The sequence below is a fragment of the Monodon monoceros genome, unplaced genomic scaffold, assembly GCF_005190385.1.
Source record: "Monodon monoceros isolate NGI ecotype Baffin Bay Population unplaced genomic scaffold, NGI_Narwhal_1 Super_Scaffold_11, whole genome shotgun sequence".
In the NCBI taxonomy this organism is placed as follows: Eukaryota; Metazoa; Chordata; class Mammalia; order Artiodactyla; family Monodontidae; genus Monodon; species Monodon monoceros.
The window spans coordinates 34,162,691-34,189,181 of NW_021703767.1; positions in this window are offsets into that span (position 1 = coordinate 34,162,691).

Below are 26,491 nucleotides of genomic sequence, written 5' to 3' on the forward strand. Positions count from 1 at the left end.
GGAAATAGAATAGACAAAATGCAAGAAACATTTAACAAGAACCTAGAAGAACTAAAGATGAAACAAACAATGATGAACAACACAATAAATGAAATTAAAAATACTCTAGATGGGATCAATAGCAGAATAACTGAGGCAGAAGAATGGATAAGTGACCTGAAAGATAAAATAGTGGAAATAACTACTGCAGAGCAGAATAAAAAAAAAAGAATGAAAAGAACTGAGGACAGTCTCAGAGAAATCTGGGACAATATTAAACACACCAACATTCTAATTATAGGGGTTCCAGAAGAAGAAGAGAAAAAGAAAGGGACTGAGAAAATATTTGAAGAGATTATACTTGAAAACTTCCCTAATATGGGAAAAGACATAGTTAATCAAGTCCAGGAAGCACAGAGAGGCCCATACAGGAAAAATCCAAGGAGAAATATGCCAAGACACATATTAATCAAACTGTCAAAAAATAAATACAAAGAAAACATATTAAAAGCAGCAAGCGAAACACAACAAACAATACACAAGGGAATCCCCATAAGGTTAACAGCTGATCTCTCAGCAGAAACTCTGCAAGTCAGAAGGGACTGGCAGGACATATTTAAAGTGATGAAGGAGAAAAACCTGCAACCAAGATTACTCTACCCAGCAAGGATCTCATTCAGATTTGATGGAGAAATTAAAACCTTTACAGACAAGCAGAAGCTGAGAGAGTTCAGCACCACAAAACCACCTTTACAACAAATGCTAAAGGACCTTCTCTAGGCAAGAAACAGAAGAGAAGGAAAAGACCTACACTAACAAACCCCAAACAATTAAGAAAATGGCAATAGGAACATACATATTGATAATTACCTTAAATGTAAATGGAGTAAATGCTACCACCAAAAGACACAGACTGGCTGAATGGATACAAAAACAAGACCCATATATATGCTGTCTACAACACACCCACTTCAGACCTAGAGACACATACAGACTGAAAGTAAGGGGATGGAAAAAGATATTCCATGCAAATAGAAACCAAAAGGAAGCTAGAGTAGCAATTCTCATATAAGACAAAATAGACATTAAAATAAAGACTATTAGAAGAGAGAAAGAAGGGCACTACATAATGATCAAGGGATCGATCCAAGAAGAAGATATATCAATTGTAAATATTTATGCACCCAACATAGGAGCACCTCAATACATAAGGCAAATACTAACAGCCATAAAAGGGGAAATGGACAGTAACACATTCATAGTAGGGGACTTTAACACCCCACTTTCACCAATGGACAGATCATCCAAAGTGAAAATAAATAAGGAAACACAAGCTTTAAATGAGACATTAAACAACATGGACTCAATTGATATTTATAGGACATTCCATCCAAAAACAACAGAATACACATTTTTCTCAAGTGCTCATGGAACATTCTCCAGGATAGATCATATCTTGGGTCACAAATCAAGCCTTGGTAAAGTTAAGAAAATTGAAATTGTATCAAGTATCTTTTCCGACCACAACACTATGAGACTAGATATCAATTACAGGAAAAGAACTGTAAAAAATACAAACACATGGAGGCTAAACATTACACTACTTAATAATGCAGTGATCACTGAAGAAATCAAAGAGGAAATTAAAAAATACCTAGAAACAAATGACAATGGAGACACGACGACCCAAAACTATGGGACGCAGCAAAAGCAGTTCTAAGCGGGAAGCTTATAGCAATACAATCCTACCTTAAGAAACAGTAAACATCTCGAATACACAACCTAACCTTGCACCTAAAGGGACTAGAGAAATAAGAACAAACAACGTCAAAGTTAGCAGAAGGAAAGAAATCATAAAGACGAGATCAGAAATAAATGAAAAAGAAATGAAGGAAACGATAGCAAAGATCAATACAACTAAAAGCTGGTTCTTTCAGAAGATAAACAAAATTGATAAACCATTAGCCAGACTCATCAAGAAAAAAAGGGAGAAGACTCAAATCAATAGAATTAGAAATGAAACAGGAGAATTAACAACTGACACTGCAGAAATACAAAAGATCATGAGAGATTACTACAAGCAACTCTATGCCAATAAAATGGACAACCTGGAAGAAATGGACAAATTCTTAGAAATGCACAACCTGAAAAGGTTGAATCAGGAAGAAATAGAAAATATGAACAGACCAATCACAAGCACTGAAATTGAAGTTGTGATTTAAAATCTTCCAACAAACAAAAGCCCAGGACCAGAAGGCTTCACAGGCGAATTCTATCAAAAATTTAGACAAGGGCTTCCCTGGTGGTGCAGTTCTTGAGAGTCCGCCTGCCGATTCAGGGGACATGGGTTTGTGCCCCGGTCTGGGAAGATCCCACATGCCGTGGAGCGGCTAGGCCCGTGATCCATGACCGCTGAGCCTGCGTGTCCGGAGCCTGTGCTCCGCAACGGGAGAGGCCACAGCAGTGAGAGGCCCGTGGACCACAAAAAAAAAAAAAAAAATTTAGACAAGAGCTAACACCTATCCTTCTCAAACTCTTCGAAAATATAGCAGAGGGAGGAACACTCCCAAACTCATTCTACGAGGCCACCATCACCGTGATACCAAAACCAGACAAGGATGTCACAAAGAAAGATAACTACAGGCCAATATCACTGATGAACATAGATGCAAAAATCTTCAACAAAATACTAGCAAACAGAATCCAACAGCACATTAAAAGGATCATACACCATGATCAAGTGGGGTTTATTCCAGGAATACAAGGATTCTTCAATATATGCAAATCAATCAATGTGATACACCATATTAACAAATTGAAGGAGAAAAACCATATGGTCATCTCAATAGATGCAGAGAAAGCTTTCAACAAAATTCAACACCAATTTATGATAAAAACCCTCCAGAAAGTAGGCATAGAGGGAACTTTCCTCAACATAATAAAGGCCATATATGACAAACCCACAGCCAACATCGTCCTCAATGGTGAAAAACTGAAACCATTTCCACTAAGATCAGGAACAAGACAAGGTTGCCCACTCTCACCACTCTTATTTAACATAGTTTTGGAAGTTTTAGCCAGAGCAATCAGAGAAGAAAAGGAAATAAAAAGAATCCAAATCGGAAAGGAAGAAGTAAAGCTGTCACTGTTAGCAGATGACATGATACTATACATAGAGAATGCTAAAGATGCTACCAGAAATCTACTAGAGCTAATCAATGAATTTGATAAAGTAGCAGGATACAAGATTAATGCACAGAAATCTCTGGCATTCCTATACACTAATGATGAAAAATCCGAAAGTGAAATCAAGAAAACGCTCCCATTTACCACTGCAAAAAAAAGAATAAAATATCTAGGAATAAACCTACCTAAGGAGACAAAAGACTTGTATGCAGAAAATTATAAGACACTGATGAAAGAAATTAAAGATGATACAAATAGATGGAGAGATATACCATGTTCTCAGATTGGAAGAATCAACATTGTGAAAATGACTCTACTACCCAAAGCAATCTACAGATTCAATGCAATCCCTATCAAACTACCACTGGCATTTTTCACAGAACTAGAACAAAAAATTTCACAATTTGTATGGAAACACAAAACACCCCGAATAGCCAAAGCAATCTTGAGAACGAAAAACGGAGCTGGAGGAATCAGGCTCCCTGACTTCAGACTATATTACAAAGCTACAGTAATCAAGACAGTATGGTACTGGCAGAAAAACAGAAATATAGATCAATGGAACAGGATAGAAAGCCGAGACATAAACCCAGGCACATATGGTCACCTTATCTTTGATAAAGGAGGCAGGAATGTACAGTGGAGAAAGGACAGCCTCTTCACTAAGTGTTGCTGGGGAAACTGGACAGGTACATGTAAAAGTATGAGATTAGATCACTCCCTAACACCATACAGAATAATAAGCTCAAAATGGATTAAAGACCTAAATGTAAGGCCAGAAACTATCAAACTCTTAAAGAAAACATAGGCAGAACACTCGATGACATAAATCACAGCAGGATCCTTTTTGACCCACCTCCTAGAAAAATGGAAATAAAAACAAAAATAAACAAATGGGACCTAATGAAACTTCAAAGCTTTTGCACATCAAAGGAAACCATAAACAAGACCAAAAGACATCCCTCAGAATGGGAGAAAATATTTGCAAATGAAGCAACTGACAAAGGATTAATCTCCAAAATTTACAAGTAGCTAATGCAGTTCGATAACATAAAAACAAACAACCCAATCCAAAAATGGGCAGAAGACCTAAATAGACATTTCTCCAAAGAAGATATACAGACTGCCAACAAACACATGAAAGAATGCTCAACATCATCAATCGTTAGAGAAATGCAAATCAAAACTACAATGAGATATCATCTCACCCCAGTCAGAATGGCCATCATCAAAAAATCTACAAACAATAAATGCTGGAGAGGGTGTGGAGAAATGGGAACACTCTTGCACTGCTGGTGGGAATGTGAATTGATACAGCCACTATGGAGAACAGTATGGAGGTTCCTTAAAAAACTGCAAATAGAACTGCCATATGACCCAGCAGTCCCACTACTGGGCATATACCCTTAGAAAACCATAATTCAAAAAGAGTCATGTACCAAAATGTTCATTGCAGCTCTATTTACAATAGCCCGGAGATGGAAACAACCTAAGTGTCCATCATCGGATGAATGGATAAAGAAGATGTGGCACATATATACAATGGAATATTACTCAGCCATAAAAAGAAATGAAATTGAGCTATTTGTAATGAAGTGGATGGACCTAGAGTCTGTCACACAGAGTGAAGTAAGTCAGAAAGAGAAAGACAAATACCATATGCTAACACATATATATGGAATTTAGGGGGAAAAAAATGTCATGAACAACCTAGGGGTAAGACAGGAATAAAGACACAGACCTACTAGAGAATGGACTTGAGAATATGGTGAGGGGGAAGGGTAAGCTGTGACAAAGTGAGAGAGTGGCATGGACATATATACACTACCAAACATACAATAGATAGCTAGTGGGAAGCAGCCGCATAGCACAGGGAGATCAGCTCAGTGCTTTGTGACCACCTAGAGGGGTGGGATAGGGAGGGAGGGAGACGCAAGAGGGAAGAGATATGGGAACATATGTATATGTATAACTGATTCACTTTTTTATAAAGCAGAAACTAACACACCATTGTAAAGCAATTATACTCCAATAAAGATGTAAATAAATAAATAAATAAAATTTTTAAAAAAAGTATTCGACATCACTAATCATCAGAGAAATATAAATGAAAACCACAATGAAATATCACCTCTTACCTGTTAGTCTGGCTATTATCAAAAAACAAGAAATAACAATAGCTGGAGAGGGTTTAGAGAAAAGGAAACCCTTGTGTACCGTTGGTGGGAATGTAAATTAGTGCAATCACCATGGAAAGCAGTATGGAGGTTTCTTATGAAACTAAAAGTAGAACTACATATAATCCAGCAATCCCACTTCTGGGTATATATCTGAAGGAAATAAAATCACTGTCTCAAAGAGACATATGCATTCCCATATTTATTGCAGCATTATTCACAATAGCCAAGAGATGGAAAGAACCTAAATGTCTATCAGAAGATAAAATGGAATATTATTTGGCCATAAAAAGGAAGGAAATTCTGCCATCTGCAACAATGTGGACTGACTTTGAAGCCATTATGCTAAGGGAAATAAGTCAGACAGAGAAAGACAAATATTGTATGATCTCACTTATATGTGGAATAAACAAACACACAAACAAACTCATAGACACAGAGCATAGAATGGTGGTTGCCAGGAGCTGGGGATTGGTCTAAGGGCACAAATTCCCAGTTATAAGATAAATAACTTCTGGGGATCTAATACACAGCATGGTGACTATAGTTAACGGTATTGTATTATATATTTGGAAGTTGCTAAGAGAGTAGATCTTAAATATTCTCACCATACACACACACACACACACACACACACACACACAGAGTAATGTGAGGTGATGAATGTGTTAACTAACCTTATTCTGGTAATCATTTTGCAATATATGTCAACTAAAAAATGCACATTAGAGCTGTGAGTGGTGTTTTATTCAGTGTCTTACAGCAGATTATAGCCCAGGAGACAACCTCTCAGATAACTGAGGAACTGCTCCAAAGTAGTCAAGCATACATCTTGGTAAAGGATTACTGCTAATCACAAACAAACAAATAAATAAAACAAACAAACAAAACCCAGATATCATGAGTTAAAGATTTTAGTGCTTATCTATGTATGGGAAGATGCAAGAATCTTGGGTCTTTGAAAATCTTCCTTAGATATACATCTTAACTATCTAGGGGCCTGTATATCCAACACCCAGAATGCTCATCCTGAATTCCTTTCAGGATGTACTTGTAGGTAAGTGATGGCAGTGGCTAATGATTTGATCCTTGTAGAACTGGAATGGTGGGCAACATTCTTTGTTTACATATATATGTATATCAAATCATCATGTTATCTTATATTCATACAATGCTATATGTCAATTATATCTCGACAAGGTGGGGGGAAAGGACAAGTCATGGGGAAGGGACAGATATTTTTCATGATATTATAAGGAAAATTGTCTCACTATATAGAGAAAATTAAATCTGGATTTCTACTTTACACAATAGATAAAAGACCCAATTAGAGACCAGATTAAAGGCCCAATTATAGAAAGGTAAATGTAAAGTCAAATTATCAATTGAAGAAGATATTTATGATCTAGCTGTATGGAAATAAATATTTTAAAAATCTAAAAAGCAAAAAATCATAAACTAAAAACAAATGGATTTGACCTCATCAAAATTAAGGACAATTTAATAGACAGGGCAGATTGGAAGAATATATTTGCAACATCTAAAGCTGATAAATGATTAAAAAAGAATATATAAAAGTACATTTGTTTTATAGAAAAATATATATTTGGTCATTTAGAAGGCCAAATATATATTTCTCGTCCACATTTCCTGGTTCACAGCTCCCAGTGAACCACTTGGAATTTCCTGAGTGATAAGAGCAGTGGGATAATATTTGGTCTCTTGTCCTCAATTCCCATAAAGGCTTCAGAAGAGGTGACTTTTGGGTCCCACCCAAGGATGGGGGCTGGTTGCCAGGAGAACCATGTGATTAGAGGGTTAGAACATTCAGTCCCACCCTCTGAATTCTGGGAAGGGGAAAAGGGCTGGAGATTGAATCAATCACCAATGGCCAATGGTTCAGTCAATCATGACTATGAAGCCTCCATAAAGAGCCTAAAGGACCGCTTTTTATTACTTTTCAGAGAGCTTCCATACCGGGGAACAAGAATGTATCTTGTTCCCCGGTATGGAACCACTGTGCCACCAGCCCCTTGCTCCACAAGGACAGAAGCCCCTTTGTTCAGGACTTCACTCTATGTATCTCTTCATCTGTCTGTTGATAGGTATTGATACCACTGACATCTTTTATAATAAATCAGTAATCTAGTGAGTAAATGGGTTTTCCTGAGTTCTGTGAGCCATTCTAGCAAATTAACTGAATCTGAAGAGAGACTGGTGGTGTAAGCAGATAGGGTAGGGGGTCCCCGGAGAAAGAGAAACAGGCATGGATTTCTTGACACAGGAGAAGCCATCTTTGGCATAAATCATTTTATGATCTAAGCCTGGCCACAGTGCTTGCCCTTGATCAGGTCTCAGTAACTCATGACCTTCAGGGAACAAAGGAACGCAGGATCAAAGGAAAAGCAGTTACGAAACAATAGTTCCTCCTCAAGGGATATACATAACAATGTAATACACATCTTTGAGTTCTGCAGGAACTAAGACCCCTGGAGATTGGTAACTACATGCTGCCCCCAGACTGGAACCTGTGGAATGATGATGTCGACCTTTTCTGACTCTCATAATTTCAGTCAACTAAAGCTTGGACTCTGTCAATCTTTACCCCATTTCTATGTGGAATTCTCCTCTGTTCAAGCCCCCTCATGGGTATGCATACACTGCCCAAGCCTGTTCATGAATATGCATGTATGCTTAGCTTAAAGCTTCCCCAATTTTCTGTTCAGAGAGACATTGCTTTGGGAAAGATTCCTGGTGTTCTTCCTACTTGCTGCAAGTAATAAATCCTTCTTGCTCCTGTTCTTTGGCTTAGTTGTATCCTTTGGCTCAACCCTCACCTAGAGGCAAACACAGTTTTCAGGTAATAGTGGGAACCTCTGATTTACCACCAGTTGGTCAGAGCTACAGATAACAACTTGGACTTGCAATTGGCATCCTGAGTTGGAGGGGGTTGTGGGAATCTCCAATTTGTAGCTGGTTGGTCAGAAGCATAGGTAACAACTTGGGCTTGTCACTGGTGTCTTAAGTGGAGAGCTGACCTGTAGGACTGAACCTGCAGAATCTGTTTCTATCCTCTAGATAGACTGTATCAGAATTGAGTTGAATTCTTGGATACCCTACTGGCATCTGAGAATTTCTTGTTGGTGTGGGGAAGCTTCCACTTACAGTTTGCAATTGGGTCCAGGAACTTTTGGAACAAGTAACTGCAAATCTCCAAGAAAAAGATAGAAACTTTGATAGAAAAACGAACTAAAGATTTGAAAAGGCAATTCACAGAGGAATCTAAACATATGGCAAGTATACGTAGAGTTGTTCAAGCTTACTCTTCATCAAATGATTGCAATTTTAACAATGAGATATAACTTTATATTCATCAGAATGTTTAAAATCAGAACATGGGAACATTCCAATTATTGGCAAGAATGTGGGTAGACAGGAATTTTCGTGCCGTGCTAGCAGTGTATACTGCAACAGCTATTCTGGAAAGCCATCTGGCAATATTTAGCAAAATTATGTATGCGTGTTTCCTATGACACAGAAATCTCAGTCTTAGTATATATTCCAGAAAATACTTGCACAAATTATTATGATGATATTTATAGAAAACTTATCTTAGCATTTTTTATGGTAATAGAAAACATAGGCATCCTAGGTATCCATCACCAGGGAATTGGTCAGTAAAATGTGATGGATATGGACCATAAGGCAGCAGTAGAATGCAGTGAGCCACATGTACGTGTAGCAATACAGACAGCCTCAAAACAGAGCATTGCCAAGGAGAGAAACTGATCAAGTTCACCACATACACACATACACATGTGTGCGCACACACAAATACATACAAAATAGTAGTTATTTATTCCATCATTTAAACGAGTTGGAATGATATGATTTTAGGCCAGATATGTATGTTTAACAGTAAAAATCTATGGAAGACTTAATCAATTGTGTGTGTATACATATATATGTTTGTGTATATGTGTGTATGAAACATATATTTTAATAGTCATAGTTAAGGTTATCATCTGTCTTAGTTGAGGATCCTATAACAAATTACTATAGAATAGGAGGTTTATAAACAGCAGAAATTTATTTCTCAGAGTTTTGAAGGCTGGAATTCCACGATCAGGTTGCTGGCATGGTAAGGTTCTGGTGAGAGCCCTCTCAGATTACCAACTGCCAACTTCTCTTTGTGATTTCACATGGTGAAAAGAGAGTGAGAGAGCTCTCTGAGATTAAGGGCATTAATCCCATTCTTGAGGGCTCCACCCTCATGACCTCCCAAAGACCCCAGCTCCTAATACTATTATATGGGGAGTTACGGTCTCAACACATGAATTTGGAGGGGACACAAACATTCATTCTTATTGCATCATCACAATATATAAGAAATTTAAACATCTTCATCCTCATGATTCAATTATAAAATGATGGTATTTAAATTTTCTGATATTCAAAGTATTTAGAAAGGGAAGCTTGGAATATTGCCTTAATTACAACTATAGTGATTCAATGGTTCTGATATTTATTTTGCAAGAACTGTTGAAAAAAATGCATAGAACTGCTTTGTAGTCGAGTGGTGATAGCATCAATTATCCTTCATATGATTTAAATAGTTTTCTGAGCTTTCTGTGAATTTGCAGATTAAAGCTGGAGTCAGAAGAGTGTTCTGAGAACAAATAAGGGACAATAAAATGAATTTTGCCCTTAAAATTTTTGATGGAAAAGAAAAGAAAATTTAATCAGCCACTTTACATTTACATTATTGATTACCAGCCGGATTTTAACGGTCCTAGGTAAATGTCAGGAATGTTCATTAGATTATTTCAAAATTTATGTGAAAACTAACAGCAGAGTTTATTGCATATAAAATGCAAAGTCATAAGAAAAGAGTTTTATTCTTTCAAGTCTTTTCTTTCTTCATAAGGCTGCTTTCCTTTCCTTTATCTTTCATATCCATAGGATGGGGATCAAACTGTGCACAGCTCAGAATATAGATTGGTGCTAGGATGTTCTGTAAGTTTAAGTATGCAGACTGTGTGATTCTTATCCCTGATATACCAAGAGACTGCATAGCCACATGGAAAGATTAATTATGGCTCACATCAATTTTGGCCTCTAGATGTCATGTAAAGAACATAACATGAGAGAGCAAGCTGCAGAATTTTGATTACGGCTATCTGAAAAACTGTATGAGTGGGAGTGAGAGAAAGAAAAAAGGGGCTCTTGTATTTTTTTACATAGAATACATTCTTGCATTCTTTTACTAGGCAGGCAAAGGCAGATAGGCTTAAAACATCTTAGCAGTGCTGTTAGGAAATGCTCACCTCACTTCAATTAGTTCACTCTTAGGATTAAAAGAAGAGAGATGAGGACTTATAAGAGGTGTGTTCCTATGACCAATCTTTAAGACTGAAAGTGATACTGTTGAAGCATTCAGAATATTCAAAACAATGCAGCAATTAATACTCTACTGCATATCTAAGAGAAAAATCACAAAGAAAAAAGAACTAAGATTTCTGGGCATTTTAATGATCTTTCCTTGAAAATAGAATAAACAGGAGAGAAGCAGATTTGAATGAACCGTAATTAAATTATTATATATATTTAATTACAGTGTTTTAGTGTGAGACCAGACAAATGATATAGGCTGCAATTTTTGTGCAAGCTGTTTCACAGCAGGGAAATAAAATGTGTTTCTGCCTGTTTTGCAAAACGGAGCAAAAAGGGGACTAGATGAATCACAGAAAAAAATCCATCGCAGAAATTGTATAACATGGATTAGAAAAGGAGACCATATCTGTTCGTCCTTATGTTTCTTACAGTCTTCAGTTAATTCATCGCAGAGTAGCTCCCTGGATATTTAAGGACAATGGGAAATGTCCACAAGCCCTTTTCTTCTTTCCATTTGTAGCTCTACAGTGCAGTGGGCTGGCAAACAACAAGCTATTTAAATGCCTCCCAAGCTGCGAGTAGGCAAGCTTGCTGTAAGATGAGCAAGGAAACACAAAGCAGACAGACAGTGAGGACAGGAAAATCATGCAGAAGAACCAAAAGGAAGGAAGAGGAGCAGAATGTAAGAAAATGAGAGCCTGCTTAAACCGATGTATGGTAATAAGCTCAGACACTGGAAAAACTTCACAGTCGAAAGTGAAACAGCACATCTGATTTCAGAAGCAGAACAGTGGAATAATGAATAGTGTTGAACCATTTGGTCTTTAAAACTAGGTTCAGATTTATCCCCAGGAAAACTCCAGTGATTGAAAAAGTACTAGATTCCCCTTGAGTTGCTAAAGTTGAATTTCTTCTTTTTCCATGGAGCTGCCAAAATAGATAAAAGGCTCAGAGTAATTGCTGGACTTGGTCTCATAATTATAGGTCTTGGTTGTGCATCTGAATTAAGTAACTTTTAACCAAAGAAAGTTTTCACTGCATGCACAAGAAAGAGCATTATTATTATTTATAAAATTAAATTATACCTTTGCTCTGAAAGAAAAGCCACAGTATTTTCAAATCATCATAATATTAATCTCAAGCATTTTTAAAGCATATGCCAAACAATCTTGACTATTTCTTTAACTGCTCATTATTTGGAAGCTTCTCTACAGTGGAAACAATATTAAAAGAGATTACTAGGCCCAAATCAGAGAATTATTAGCAGCTGACACCTGCATGCCTGTAGTTCAAAGGCAAATAGAGGGAAGTTTCTCTTTGTAAATGGCATGTCACCCGGCTCATGAACAAAGTTCCTCAAGATATCGGTCAAGTGTATATGAAAGCATGGACACAAAAGAGAAAACTCACAATAGCATATACCATAATTCTTGGTCAATCTATTTCTAGAATCAGTAGGAATTTGCACTAACCAAGAGTTTGTTGGAACTTAGTGTGTCCATTTAGTGTGTATATCTGTGGGCTCTCCAGTCTCAGCCACCAAGAGTCTTGCCTAATTGGAAGTAGAAGGAGGACTCTGTCTATATTCCTGATGTCACTGGATCAGCAACTCAAGTCCCATAGCAATGAATTGGGAAATTGGACACATGGCCCCCATCTCCTTATAGAATATTTTTGTGCTTCTGTCAAGACTCCTCCACTTGTATGCCCCTCAACTTTCTCCGTCTCACCACCAATATTTGCATTAGATGACTGGGTCCATTCTCATTTTGTCCTTTGTTCTCGTTTGTCATTAACCACAATAAGCACAGAATTACCATGTAAAACCTTATGACAATTCTCCTATCCCAAGCACTGAGAACCACTGAGAAACAAAGGAAAACTAAATGGGAAAAAGAGAGACAGAGACAGACACAGAGAGAGAGAGAATGATAGAGGAGCACTTCTTAAAAGTAAGCAGATAGAAGGTCAAGAGATGCATTTGAAGTCCTTGGTGTTCAAAGGACAGAGGGACAGAGGAAGTGTTTGAGGAAGAGAACAACAAGAAAGACCTAGGGACAATAAATCAAAATAGGCTATCTTTTCCCATCTTCATGTTCTGTTTCAACCTCCACTTGCTTGGGGATAAATAAGCCATTTTCTGTTCTCTGTACTTAATTTTGTGTTCAGTGGAGTATGTAAGCATGCTTCTTAACTCTTATAAGTAATACTGCATGCACTGCATACTCGGAGAGAAGTGACTTAAAGGAATGAAAGGGAAACTGTACAGGTTTTTTAATCAGTAATTTTGTTTTTCCAATTTTTTTAAGTCATAAGTCAAATCCTAGAGAGAAATTTTGTAATATCTAATGATAATTATAGATACACTAAAATCATTGCAAACTCAGTAATTTTTCTCATATTGCATAATGAATATCCAAAAATAATTTATCACTCTTAGAATTGTCAAATGTGGCAAAAATTTTCTTCTTTCTAAATTCTTAAAGTCAAGAATTGTAGTCTCTAACAGTATATATTTTTTTTACCATAGCACTATAATGTGTTGCTCAATAATTACTGATTAATTTTTCTTAACTAAGAAATGAGAGGAAAAGAAGACTTTCATAATGTTAAGTCTAGCTATCAGAAAAAGAAACTTTTTTTTCCTTAACAATAGATTAGTCAGTCAAGCCTACACCATAGTTTACAGACACTCTTCCAATTCTTACACTGAAAGAGTTCAAGAAATCATTGCAACACAGGTCTAGAAAGGACTCCAAATGACAAGTTCTTCCCCCTTCACAGTTGATACATTCCAAAAATAAATAAATTAGGGCTCATCTTCCCTCTTCATGTCCTCCCTGGGCAGGGTCATAACAACAACTTTTACCTAATAGGCATTGTAATTCTGAGTTTATCATCATTATACATGATTATGTATACACAAACTCAATGTTGTTTTTTTAAGTATTAACCAGTCTCAAGAAGGTTTCTTCAAAATACATCTTTACTCATCTTTCTAAAGAATATTTTCTAGACCTCGTGTAGAGCTCAACATACTCCACTGAGCACAAAATTAAGTACAGAGAACTGAAAATGGCTTATTTATCCCCAAGCGAGTGCAGATTGAAATAGAACATAAAGATGGGAAAAGAGAGCCTATTTTGATTTATTGATCCTAGGTCTTTCTTGTTATTCTGTTCCTCAAACACTTCCTCTGTCCCTCTGTCCTTTGAACACCAGGGACTTCAAATGCACCTCTTGACTTTCTTTTTTATTTTTAATTTTTATTGGAGTATAGTTGCTTTACAATGTTGTGTTAGTTTCTACTATACAGCAAAGTAAATCAGCTATACGTATGCAAATATCCTCGCTTTTTTGGATTTTCTTCCCATTTAGGTCACCACAGAGCACTGAATAGAGTTCCCTGTGCTATACAGTAGGTTCTCATTAGTTATCTATTTTATACATAGTATCAATAGTGTATATATGTGAATCCCAATCTCCCAATTCATCCCACCCCCACTTTCCCCCTTGGTATCCATACGTTTGTTCTCTACATCTGTGTCTCTATTCCTGCTTTGTAAATAAGATCGTCTATACCAATTTTTCAGATTCCACATATATGTGTTAATATATGATATTTGTTTTTCTCTTTCTGACTTACTTTACTCTGTATGACAGACTCTAGGTCCATCCACGTCTCTTCAAATGATCCAATTTCTTTCCTTTTTATAGCTGAATAATATTCCATTGTATATATGTACCACATCTTCTTTATCCATTCCTTTATTGATGGACATTTAAGTTGTTTCCATGTCCTGGCTATTGTACATAGTGCTGCAGTGAACATTGGGTGCATGTATCTTTTTGAATTATGGTTTTCTCTGGGTATATACCCAATATTGGGATTGCTGGATATGGTACTGGCACAAAAACAGAAATATAGATCAATGGAACAGGACAGAAAGCCCAGAGATAAACCCGCACACCTATGGTCACCTAAGCTATGACAGAGGAGGCCAGAATACATAATGAAGCAAAGACAGCCTCTTCAATAAGTGGTGCTGGGATAACTAGACAGCTAGTTATCATATGTCTAGTTACATAACTAGACATGTAAAAGCATGAAATTAGAACACTCCCTAATACCATACACAAAAGTAAACTCAAAATGGATTAAAGACCTAAATGTAAGGCCAGACACTATAAAACTCTTAGAGGAAAACATAGGTAGAACACTCTTCGACATAAATCGCAGCAAAATCCCGTTCGACCCCCCTCCTAGAGTAATGAGAATACAAACAAAAATAAACAAATGGGACTTAATGAAACTTAAAAGCTTTTGCACAGCAAAGGAAACCATAAACAAGACAAAAAGACAACATTTGGAATGGGAGAAAGTATTTGCAAACGAAGCAACTGACAAAGGATTAATCTCCAAAATATACAAACAGCACATGCAGCCCCAAAAAACAAACAACCTAATCAAAAAATGTGCAGAAGACCTAAATAGACATTTCTATTAGAAATGGTCTTCTATTAGAAGACCTAAATAGACATTTCTTCTTCTTCAAAGAAGACATACAGGTGGCCAACAAACACATGAAAAGATGCTCAACATCACTAATTATTAGAGAAATGCAAATCAAAACTACAATGACCTCACACTGGTCAGAATGGCCATCATCAAAAAATCTACAAACAATAAATGCTGGAGAGGGTGTGGAGAAAAGGGAACCCTCTTGCACTGCTGGTGGGAATGTAAACTGGTACAGCCACTATGGAGAACAGTATGCAGTATGGAGTTTCCTTAAAAAAACTAAAAATAGAACTACCATCTCTCGACTCTCTTCCTGCTTACTTTTAAGAAATGCTGCTCTCTCTCTCCCCTTCCTATTTAGTTTTCTTTTCTTTCTTTCTTTTTTTTTTTTTTTTTTTCCCTCAGTGGTTCTCAGTGCTTGGAATAGGAGACTTGGCATGAAGTTTTACCTGGTAATTCTGTGCTTCTTGTAGTGAATGATAAACAAGAACAAAGGACAGAATGAGAATGGACCCAATTGTCTAATGCAGATATTGGTGGTGAGACAGAGAGCTGAGGGGCATACAAGTGGAGGAGTCTTGATAAAAGCATAAAAATATTCTGTAAGGAGATGGGGGCCATGTGTCCAATTTCCCAATTCATTGAGAACCTTTACTAAGGACTTGAGTAAATGATCATGTCATCATTTCCACTGCTTAATCCCAAATCAATGTACTGCAATTTCAACCACTTCTCTGGTCATTCTACCATCACCCCCCACACCCCACATACAGCTACTACCTAGATCAGCTTTCATAAACTTAGAAAGAAATAGTAAGCTCCCATGGCCATCTCAATTTTGGAATAGATTCAATGTCCTTAATTTTCCTGTTATTTTTTTCCCCAGCCAAATAAATCCCATTATTTCTTGGGCTTCCTGTGGGTATAATATGTCGGTTTTCATTTGCTGGGTCTTGGCTGGGCATGTTTGTTAGAAATAAAAAAGACCCATTCCTGGATACGTATTATTAAAAAGGAAAATTTCCTACATCAAAATTAGTATTTTCTATGGATTTCTCTTCTAGATAGGGCAGTTTTAGCTTCTATAATATATAAACTCCAAAATCTTAGTGTCTTAATATAATGTAGTTTATCTTTCATGTAATTGTCCAACACTGGTGTTCCTTGTAGAATACAGATTTTCATATGGTGTTTCAGGGACCCCCAACTCTTTCTATTTGGAAGCTACATCTTCCCAGAGAACAGCAGTGATCTAGGAACCCTGAAAAATCTCCAAGACCCTTTCAATGGATCCATGTGGTAAAGCTAATTTTATAATAATACTAAAATGTTATTTGACTTTTTTATTTTTATGCTACAAGTGAACAGTTGCATTTTCTCTAACTATGTGATATGTGATATCACAGCCACTTGAATGAACAATTAAGAAAGACATAAAAGGGCTTCCCTGGTGGCGCAGTGGTTGAGAGTCCGCCTGCCCATGCAGGGGACACGGGTTCGTGCCCTGGTCCGGGAAGATCCCACATGCCGCGGAGTGGCTAGGCCCGTGAGCCATGGCCACTGAGCCTGTGCGTCTGGTGCCTGTGCTCTGCAACAGAAGAGGCCACAACAAGGAGAGGCCTACGTACCACAAAAAAAAAAAAAAAGAAAGACATAAAAGAGATTCCAAAATGTGAAACAATGCCACTTTTATCACTATTTCTTAATTTTGGAAAATAGAGTTAATTTTTGTAAACTTGATTGTTTATGTAATGGGTGTTTGTTTTATGGTAAATTTATTAAAATAAACACTTTTAAAAATTTTCTCAATTTTTATTTCTAATACAGTAAATATTGATGGGCATAATCCATAAATATAAAAGCTCTTGAACTCTTCAATACTGTTTAAAGATGTAATAGGATCTTGAGACCAAAAATGTTGAGAACTACTACAGGAAGGCATCATATATTTTCCTTTCAGGTGTGGCTGGGGAAAGAGAGTGAGGAAGACACAAGCACATCTGAAGCTCTTTGGCCCAAAAGTGGAATGGATTGATTCTGTTGCTATTCATTACTGAGTGCTAGCATGTGGTCCAGGAGAAAAAGAGCAAAGGCTCTGGGAAACACAGTCCCTGTCTGTCAGCCACCTCAGAGCTACAATTCTATGCTCTGGAAAGAGGAGCACAAATCTTTGGTCGACAGATAAATGTCCCTTCTAAAATTTCCAATAGTAACACTAATTATTCTCTTGGAAAGTAATTTAAATTTTGTGAAAGAACATGCCTTGGTTGAGTTTCCTCCATTCCTTGTTCTTATAATTCTTATAAGGTAGATTAATCATTCTTCGTTAACATAGCCCTCTTCCCAGAGCATGATAAGCAAGTGCAATAAATATGAACATTGATTAATGAGTAAAAATTAATAAGGGCATGAAATATTTGAATAGATCAGACTATGCAAGGGTCATCATGGAAAGTTGCACAGTTTGTACATTGCATAAAGTTGACAGCTGCAGATCTCCTTGGGAGCTGAAGTCCAGCCAGTTCCTCTTGACAAACCATTCACCTGGCACTTGCCTATTTCCCCAAGAAAGAGGTATGTTTTCTTTAATAAAAAAAAGTCTGAATTCACCTGACAGGGTGCTTTTTTAATTGCACAAATGTGCCGTATAGGCCATCAGCAACGCTGTGCACTCTATGAAGACAACATTTAGTATGTTTTTATTGTCCTATCTCCAGCAGCTTGATTAGTCTCTGATGTATAATAAAAACTCAATAGATATTTGTTGAATGAATATACAAAAGCACTGAACCATGGATCAATATGTAACTAGAAAGATGCTTATAACAGCACAGTTTTGTACTCTGACCTTGACTGTGAGCCGGTCAACATTTTTACTAATGCCTTAGATATAAAAGGAAAAATTATGCTGATTAAATTTTCAGATGACCCAAATCTAAGAGGATTAGCTAATGTAATTGATGACATTATCAAGGTTCAAAAATAAAAATGGCATGGTAAATGATGGGCCCAAACTAACACAAATCAATTTAACCAAAATAAATATCCTGCAAGTGAACTCAAAGAATCAATTTTATAATTATATGCTTAGAATAGCTTGACAAAAAGTAGTTTATATGAAAATGCCTAAAAGTTTGTGCTGACTAAAATTATGAAAGGAATTAGCAATATGATTCAGTGCTTAAATAATAAATGATTAATGAAAATAAGGTGTTTAAACATAAACATAGAGTAGATTAACCAAATGCTGGGTTTATCATTCAACATATTAAGTATTGTATCTTTGGAATGTCGTATTTTAAAAGCTTGATAGAGGCAAAGTTTGTCCTAAGAAATGTCTGACCTGCAAGGAGAATGAGGGGGAAAAACATCTAGGACTTACTTGATATTTAAGTTCAGATATTTGAAGGATTCTCCTGTCTTCCAAAAGGAATCTGACCTTACACTGAAGTTCTCTAGATAGCAGGACTAGAATATATATTGGGAAGGCATAGGGAAGTACATAGCATCTCAACATAAGAAAAAGTGTCCACCAATTAAAGCTTCCAGAAAAAAAAAAAAAAAAACAGGCTATATTTAAAACCACTGTGCTTTCCCTTTTTGATAATATTCTCGAAGATCCCAGATGATAGTACCATGTCTCTGAAGAATTATCCACTTTGCCAGGGAACTTAGATCACTTCAAAGATTCCTTTATTGGCCGAGATCCTATGCTGCACTATGATTCTAATTCTAATTTGAAGTAGTATCAATAATAAGTAGGAAAAAACAACAGAAACTTAGTATTTTTGTCCCCTTATGGCTCCAGCAAAACAGTTGTGAATTAGCTCATATCAACCACTGAGCGCTACCCCCACCCCCTGCCTGTCATCTCACCTAAATGTCAGGAGCTCAACATGGTTGCCCTCACTGATTTCTCTCTCTCTCTCTCTCTCTCTCTCTCTCTCTCTCTCTCCTCTCCTGAGATATTCAAATTCATCTATCAACTGTTCAGGTGGGCTTGTGGACTACCCATCAATTACTCCTTTCCCTTACCTTTCCAGTCCCCATCAGTTCTTAACATTAACCTCTACAGATTTTTAACATATTCATGAGGTCATTTTGTCTACACAGAGGGCATTCTATCATTAGGGGTATCCAAAAAACCCATTCATATAAGACTCTTTACCCAGTAGCAAGTAAAGTTATCTTGTGCAGAGAAATTCCAAACAAACATATTTGCTTGTTTTTTCTGTCATTTTTAATCATGACCCTGCCCTAGAAACAATTTTAAAAATTAGTAGATGGCAGTTGAACCCAACTTACCATATTTGTTTCTCACGCAAAAAACTATTTTTTTTTGCTTTTTTTTTTTACTCAAAATGCACATATTGGTTTTCCTAAAATATGAGATAACACAACGAAATGATGGGGAGGAAAAGTGGATTGAAAACATCCAGTTCATATAAACTATACACCTGCATGCATATACTATTATCAAACTTGCTGAAAATACTACAAACGGCACAAAGTCTATTTTTCTTTTCAAATTTTGTAGAATACAATGAAAATAACAACTGTTTTAGAACACTGAATCCAAAGAAACTTTTCAACGGCACAAAGCACAACTGCAGAACAGAACTAATCTCATGTTCCAAATACCAAGTCAAAATAAGAAGCCCCAGTTTTAACAAATATTTCACTCAGCAAGCAGTAAGTCATATATATCAGGCAGTAAATGTATCTGATGACAAAGGATATTCTGAGCCTAGAGATTCATCTAATATTGATCCTTTCAGACCAAAATATGAATCATAAAATTAGCCTCACAATGAATTACAGAAACCAGGTGAAAACTCCCACTGCTGCTCTTGACATTGTTACGTGCAGAATTTGAAACAGAAAATATGAGAAGCAGATGGAATAAGAGTTCTAACCTACAGTAGGTTGATAGTACTTAGGGGCAGTTCACTAATTTCTTCTCATCAACCGTGAATCACCCTATAGCATCTTTCTCTCTTTCATGCAGTACAGAAGCAAATAGATTTATACTCAGTATGACATTGCAAAAGTACTATGACTCTAAGTCCCACCAGCTTTAGCATAGAGAATATTTGCTTAAATTCTTTTGCTTTTCAAATAAAAAATTCTAAAAAGTGTACACTCCAGAGATGATTATAACTCACAAAATATTTGTGGGAACTTTTTATTCTGTCCTAAAGGCACTGTATGTTTTATTTAGTTCATTGGTCAGAAACTGACAAAGCTCATTCATATAACAAGTCAGGGCTAAAGCAAAATACATTGATCTTATCAACACATAAATAGGCTTAAGTCATTTGTTTAAAGTAAATCAAAATATAAAATCTTGTTTCACCTAAAATAATGACATTCAAATAGATTTTTCTTAAGTAGACAAAAATATACCTGCCTAAAGTGATACAATTGTTATGAAGAAAAATTTAATAATATCTACTGAAATTATAGATACGTTTGAACTTTGACTCAACAATCCCATCTCTAGGAATGTATCCCAAAGATACACTAGCAACAATAGGAAACAAAATATGTACAGGATTATTTACTGAAGGATTGTTTTATATAGGCAAAAAAGTGAAAATAACCCAAACATCCATCATTGTAGGACTTCTTTCATAAGCTATGGTATGCTCCACAAAGTGGGACACTCTGTTACTGTAAAAGTACCACCCATAGAGAGTAGATGAGAGTAGGGGTGAACAGGTGGTATGTCACGGAATGTCCTGCAGAAGGTAGCTTTAACATGGTCCTGCTGTGCAAGTAACGAGTACAGATCAAACCTTTGAGATTTGCAGACCCAATGCATAGAAGCTATGTTTCCATGCCCCACATATGTCAATAATTATTCAAGGGCCACCCAGGGACTAGTAAATTCCCAGGCACTACTGTCCAGGAGATAAGGATGAGGAGGTAGAAGCACACAAATAAGGAAATTAAGAACCGGCTTTGCATGTTACAAGGATTGTGTGAAACAAGATTGGTCTAGTTGATAACTGGAGTCTGGGTGAAAGATGATGGATACATGGATGCTGACTCTATTATTCTACGTTCTTTAGAATTTAACACCCCTCCAAAGGTTTAAAAGATGAAAATTTTAGATAAATAAACTGATTTCAAAGTATTCTCCTGGTGTTCCTTGGTTTATGGCAGCATAACTTCAATCTGTCGCCCTCTTCACATGGCCTTCTTCTCTGTGTCTCTCTCTGCATCTATGTATCTCAAATCTCTCCCTCCTTACTTATATAAAAACAACAGTCATTGGATTTTTAAAAAATTTTATTTATTTTTGGCTGCGTTGGGTCTTCGTTGCTATGCTTGGGCTTTCTCTAGTTGCTGCAAGTGGGGGCTACTCTTTGTTGTGGTGTGTGGGCTTCTCATTGTGGTGGCTTCTCTTGTTGTGGAGCACGGGCTCTAGGGCATGCAGGCTCAGTAGTTGTGGCTCACGGGATCTAGAGCACAGGCTCAGTAGCTGTCGTGCACCAGCTTAGTTGCTCCGTGGCATGTGGGACCAGGGATCGAACCCGTGTCCCCTGCATTGGCAGGTGGATTCTTAACCACTGCACCATCAGGGAAGTCCCCAGTCATTGGATTTAAGGCCCATCTTAAATCAGGATTATTGCATTTCAAGATCCTTATCTTAATTACATCTGTGAAGGCTATTTCTAAATAAGCCTCCACTCACAAGTATCAAGGGTTAGGAATTGGATGTATCTTTTTGGGGGGAGACTTTCCACTAAACCCACTACAGGGTGTGTAAGGGAAGGGGAGTGATTCAAATGAACGTGGCATGAAAAAGGTGGGGCAGAGTCTTCAGGCATTGTTATCTCTCCTCTAGTTCTACGGCAATGTCCTTTGTTATCTAGTAGCTACTTACCCCTCTGTCACCTACTGCATGGTCTGTTTACCATTAGCTGTCAAATTTACTTTATGGAAACCCACTCACAGGCTAGGAGAAGAAAGTCTGCAAATCAACTCCTCCTGAATGTAGGAGTACTTAATGTAGTGTCTCCTATTTGGACATAAGCCTGAAGAGGAGAAAATGGGAATACTCTTCTAGCTTCTTAACACTCTTTGTTACCTCCTTCTTCTCACTGGCCATTCTCAGGGGTATGGAAATTGCTGGCATATAATTTATTTCTCTTGTATCTTATCCTCTTACCAGAAAATAGAAAATTGTAGACACAGTATATTCTCTTCACACCAAGACAGCTCTCTGAACTAAGTCAGCCAGGCTAGCCTTTAATGTATTAAAGGAGAAGTCGATAAGGAAATTTAGATAATCCTTTTCCAAACTAATCTGCCTGGTATAAAAACCTACTATATCTTGCTGCCAGATCCTTTTAGGGAATATAAAACATTAAAGGTTTTTTGAATATCTTTCTTAGTTTATTCCTGTAGCATTGCTAATAACTTCCCATTCTACCCCCAACTACCCTAACCCCGTTCACCCCCAGGGAGATGTATACCTGGGCTAATTATGGTGAAAATCTTGTATTCAGTATTTTACTCTATCAAATAATAAAATAAGAGACATAAAATGAGAGAGGCTACCAGAAGATGATAATTAGTAAGAAGACCACAGAAGTGAAAATAAAGTGGAGTAAAAAGGGATCATCCTGAATCTTTGTAAGACCAGCAAATTCCAAGCTGCTGGCAATTTCTCCTCCTTAGCCCTCTCCCAAGGCCTCTCCTACCTGTTTTCTCCTCCTCCTTTTCCCATTGGTGGGTCCTGGCAAGCTTTCCTTCATCAGTACTCCAGCAGGACACGTCTCTCTAAAAGGTCTTCCTCCTGCAATGTCGTACCGCCACAGAGTTTCACCAGATGCTCAGCACTGATGTTGGCGTCTCTTGTTTGGGGCCTGCCCTTCCACTTCCCTTCCACCCCCACTCCCCCGCATACTCAGCAAGCAGTTGATTTTCTTTAACTCCAATTTAATAGCATCACCTCAAAGCCCCAGTGTGGCTGAAGCTTAAAAGAGCATCAGTTATGAAATACTTTGTGTATATGGGTTGAAGAAATCTGAAACCCACACACAGAGTCCCTTATATGCCTTTCCCCAACTGAAGCAAAAAAAAGTTTTGCTAGTGTAGGTGGAACAAAGGAGGGTTGGGAAGCTTTTCTTAAACTAACTTTGTAGATGCCTGAACAACTTTACAGCTCATGTTCAGCTTTCATCAGATTTCTGCACAGCCTCAAGACCTAACCTCCGTCTCCAGCACACAATGCTCACTGCGCCTTATCCTGTAAAATCAGTGAATGCTCGGGTGCACATATGCACAGTAGCTGACTTTACAAAATGGGCAGAAATGGCACTCTAGGGCCAAAGCTTGCCCTTTGTTTAAGGCTGGATAAGATTCATGTTACTTTTTTCTTTAAGATTACAAAAGTGTGATATTAGTTCCCTTGCCTAAAATACATGTGCTAGATTTACAAAAATTAATGGTAGAAGTAGCTTAGGGCTAGAGGGCATTAAGGGAGGGAAAGAGTCTGTGTCCTTTGATTTCTCATTAATTTCTTCCTTTATAAACTGTATATGCATCTTATGTGAATTTTATATGAATAACGTACACTCATCATCCAAAAAGGACATAAGCGAGTTTGGACTGAAAACAAAAGATGACAGAAAGGAAAAAAAAACAGCCAATAATACAGTAGAGCTCTACTTTTTGGCTAACGTATCTATCAAAGTAGTCAACGATAAGTAAATAAACTTTCTTCAGATTAATAAGGAGATAATCTTTCTCTTTAGTCAAACTCAGAATCTTAGTTGCCCTTTTTCTTCCCAAGTTTGTTTGTTGTTTTTTTCCCACTTGGGAAAATATAGTTTCTGCTGAGGCTGGTTACCTAAATGTTCTGTCCTGAGTTTAATTTTAATCGCATGAAAATGCAACAAAATTCTGATTTAAATCTTTTTAAAATATCCCTTTACTGCTATTCAAATTTAATTATTGTAAGAACAGTACCACTATATTAAAATATAATCACCTTACACCTTTTGGCTTCATGACAATGTTCATAAAGTGCTTAATATTCATGTAACATGCTACCTCACCCTGTAATATCACTATATTTAGGGAAAGAAATTGTAATCCTCTTTACTAGCTCAGGTTAATTCCAGTAAAATATTAAATCCATTTTCTAATCTAAATGAGTTCATTAGGAGAGGCATGGTACTGAGAATACCAAACTCTCCACAGAGTTCAGCTTCATTACATTTCCGCACTGTGCGCTTCCAGAGCTGTTGTACTACATTTATGAGGATTTATCTGCACTGTTCCAAAAACATTCATCCTCATTCTGCTCCTTCTGTGCATGCTAATCATAAATATGTTAAGTAGAAAGACTAAGCTTGTAGCCAATCTCATCCCCAGATGGGTTCAAGTTATGATTACAAGCAAATTTTCCATAAGCACTCTTAGAGCAGTGCCAGTGAGGAGGAAATGAAGGTTTGAAGCTATGCTAAAAAGAGAGAGAGAGCAAGAAGAAGAAAAGATAGTTTGAGACAGAGTAAGAATGTCATAGACGTTAGAGAAAGAGAGAGAGAGAAAAATAAGGGTATTTCCGTATGTCCAGATTGCTGTGTCTCAAGGAGAGCTTCAAGAATATATAAATAGATCACCTGCCCAAAGAAATTTAAAATAAGTACAGGGATTAAATCATTAGTCTTAACTGCTTGGAGTCTCCAAAGTCCATAATCCGAAGTTGAACTCCACATTATTCAGCTCATTTCATCTAGCAAAGCTTTACTCCATTAAGCTCTCCATTTGAAATAAATAATGGACCTTTTAGGAAGGGAAGATGAGACCAGTCTGGGATGTTCAGGTAGTGAATAATTATACAGTCCCCAGCTGTTTGCCCATGGAGTGCTTTGACCTGTTTTTCACTATACCTAGCAGTTATTTTCTTTCCCTTGCAAGTAAAAAAAATAATAATGTGGATTACATATCACATGAAACGAACCCATTAAGAATCTTTCAATCACCTCCAATTATGTTAGCATTTGCAGTAACCTCTGAGTAAAACCATCTTAATCTACATTTCAGATAGTTAATAAAACAAAAGATTTCTCAAATAGACACGTGATGGATATCCACCTATTTTTAGTAAAAGATAAGATGGAGATGAGCAAGAAGCAAGTTTTTTGCATGCTAGTTATTAAAGCTAGATACACGTCCTTGTTAATCTATATGATGCTGCAATAAACTGTCAGCCTAAAGTGAAATCCAGCAGCCACTGGTTGTCACTGTTGTACCACAAAATAGCAATGTAGGTATTAGAATTTCAAAAGGCTGCCTTTAAAGAATAAAGTTTGAAATAGTGCATCTGACTATTTGGTTTATCACTAAAGCAGAGCATAGAAACCCATGCAAAGATCCCATGGATTTCAGACTAGTATTAGGTATTTTGATGTGGAAGTCTGACCAAAAAATAGTATGTGAATGACACAGAGATGTGAAATAAAGACCTGATTATATACTTAAGTAAATACCCTTTGTAATTAAATAGTCATGTGAGATATGTGCTATATCTGTTAATTACAGCACACCTTTCTGATATTTAAACTAAATATTATGTTAATGCCCAGTGTGCATAATTGACCACTTCAAGGTTTAGATACATTATTCAAATGAAGTTTTTTCTAATGATTGTGCTTATAACATTTTTAACCAGTAGATTAGTAGATAGCCTAGACATAATCTTCCCTTTTCCCAAATCTGATTAAAACTGGCAAGACAAGATATCAACGGAATCCTGAATATAAAATCCCAAAATATTCTGCTATGCTTGAAATTAACTAAGTACTGTGATGCAGGAAGCTCAAATCAATAAACATTAATGATGATAGTGTTAAAGGTGGGAAGAGTTGGCAAGAAATCAGCATGGTATTCGTGGTTATAAGATGATTATCTACTCAATGATATTAAAGGTTAAAATTAGACCAACTGTGCTTTGGGAAAATGCAGTGGCAGGTCTTGAGAGACAAGAACAGTGACTGTGTTCCTGAACACAATCTTTCAAATTTGAAAAATTATACTTTTTAAACAAATGAGAGGGTAGCACTTCAATTTCAACCGTAATACTTCAGATACTTTCCAAACTGTGCTAACAGTAAAAAAAAAAACCTGGGCACTAGTGTTTTCCAGTGATCACAGCCAGAGTTGAACATGAGAGAGGGGGCTAAAAGGGGGTGCTTTTACTTATCATTTGTACATA